Source organism: Cnephaeus nilssonii (assembly GCF_951640355.1).
Source record: "Cnephaeus nilssonii genome assembly, chromosome: 17".
NCBI classification, from domain to species: Eukaryota; Metazoa; Chordata; class Mammalia; order Chiroptera; family Vespertilionidae; genus Cnephaeus; species Cnephaeus nilssonii.
This window is the reverse complement of record NC_137088.1, coordinates 59244517-59246756: the sequence shown is the minus strand read 5'-3', so window position 1 is coordinate 59246756 and position 2240 is coordinate 59244517. Positions and strand designations below refer to the sequence as shown.

General features: G+C 43.6%; 1 pseudogene across 1 annotated transcript; it reads right to left on the bottom strand.

Moving 5' to 3' along the window:
• Positions 1–1261: 1261 nt before the first annotated feature.
• Positions 1262–1590, bottom strand: LOC307113462 (large ribosomal subunit protein eL33-like; annotated as a pseudogene). The gene has a single exon. The product of its transcript is annotated as a large ribosomal subunit protein eL33-like (transcript).
• Between the last annotated feature and the right edge of the window lie 650 nt (positions 1591–2240).

Genomic DNA, 2240 nt, shown 5'->3' with positions numbered 1-2240 from the left:
ATGCTGAAGTGTATATCCCTGTTTTATAACACCAATTTGTACTTCTTAATCTTGTCCCATTTTCACCCCACCTTCCAACTCCCCTCCCATCTGGCAACTATCAGTTTGTTCTTTGTAGAGTTTATCAATTCTGGTCATGCTTTGGTGGATCTTTTAGGGTTCTCTATAGACACTATTATGTAATCTGCAAATATTGACAGTTTTACTTCTTCCTCACCAATTAGGATGCCTTTTGTTTCTTCTTGTCTAGTTGTGGTAACTAGGACTTCCAGAACTGTGTTGAATAAGAGTAGTGAAAGCAGACATCCCTGTCTTATTCCTGATCTTAAGGGAAATGCTTTTAGTTTTTCCCTGTTGAGTATGATGTTGGCTGTGGATTTGTTATATGTGTCCTTTAATTAGATTGAGGTATATTCCCTCTATTCCCACTTTGCTGAGAGTTTTTATCATAAACTAGAGGCCCAGTGCATGATTAAATCATGCACGTGTAGGGTCCCCTAGGCCTAACCTGCCATCCAGGCCATATCCACTGCCCCGCAAAGCCTAGCGCGCTCCGCGGACACTGCTAGCAGCCTGCACCCCGCTTTTGATGGCAGGGGGTCCGCTGGTGCTGGAGTGGACACACAGCTCCCCGCTTTCGATCGCAGGGGAGCTGGCTGTCTGTCCACTGGTGCACCAGGCCTTTCGAAAGCCTCCGGCGCGGCAGAGGCTTTTGAAATGCCTGGTGCCGGAGCGGACAGACAGCCAGCTACCCGGCTTTCGCTCCCCGCTTCTGATGGTCCGCAGCAGGACGTGGGCTCACTGCCCCAGAGGCCCCTTCTGTGCCGCAGCACAGCCATGGCGCGGACGCTGAGCTTGCACCGCCGCTGGTGACGCGAGCTCAGCGTCCCTCCGGCCCAATCAGCCACCCCGGCCACCCCAAGTCCCGCCCCCTGCGCCTCCCACTGGCCCAATCGTGGGCGTAGCGGAGTGATGGTAATTTACATATTACCCTTTTATTATGTAGGATTGGGGCTGGGTTTTGTCAAATGCTTTTCCTGCATCTATTGAGATGATCATATGATTTTTATCCTTCATTTTATTTATGTGGTGTATCGATCATGTTAATTGATTTGTGGATATTGTACCAACCCTGCATCCCTTGAATAAATCCCACTTGGACATGGTGTGTGATTTTTTAATGTATTGCTGGATCAGATTTGTTAATGTTTCCCCCCTCCCCTATAGGAAAACAAATCCACTTTATTTATTTTCAGTTAGTTTAAATCCTACATTTCTTGTAGCACCACTTTGAATATTTTGAGGGGTACAGCAGTACACGGATTCTGTGTCCAGTGGCCTCGGCAGGAAGGTGGCTTCGGAATTTAGCACGAACCATTCCACTGTTCCACGGGCAGGAGTTGCCTTTCCCCAGATGACTCGGTTTTGTTTGGTTCACCACCAGAAGTCGCTGTGTTGTTGTTTGCTTTGTACACATAGCACATCTCTGCCTGGAGAGAACTGTTTCATCTGGAGCATAAACACCTTCAATTTTAAGAAGACCCTGCTTATAGCCAGCAAAAATGGCCTTGGGCACAGCCTTCCAGACATATTTGTCCTTACAGAAGTCCTGCCCCAGCAGGCCTGGCAGAGCCTCCGTGCCCCAGCAGTGCCTCTCTGAGAGATGTGGTGGAACCCACTCGTTATTTTTCCCAATTTGCTAATGTTTTGTTGAGAATTTTTATGTCTATGTTCATCGGAAATATCATCCAATAATTTTCCTTCTTTGTAATGCCTTTATCTGGTTTTGGAATTAGGATATGCTAGCCTCATAAAATGAGCTTGGGAGTCTTTTCTTCTCTTAAATTTTTTGGAATAGTGAGAATGTTTGGTAAAATTAACATGTGAAGCCCTCCAGTCCAGGACTTTTTTTTGCTGGGAGTTTTTTAATTTGTTTTATTACCACTTTGACTTTGTTATTGTAATCAGTCTGTTCAAATTTTCTGTTTCTTCTATATTCAGTTTTGGAAGATTGAATGTTTATAGGAATTTATTCATTTCATACAGATTATCTAATTTTTGGCATATAATCCATATTTTAAATTTTTTGTATTTTTATAGTCTCTTTTACTTCTGGTTTTATTTATTTGTGTCCTCTTTCTTTTTTTCTTAATGAGTCTGGTTAAAGGTTTATCTTTTTGAGGAACCTGTTCCTAGTTTATTGACCTTTTGTATTGTTTTATTATACTATTTTGGTTATT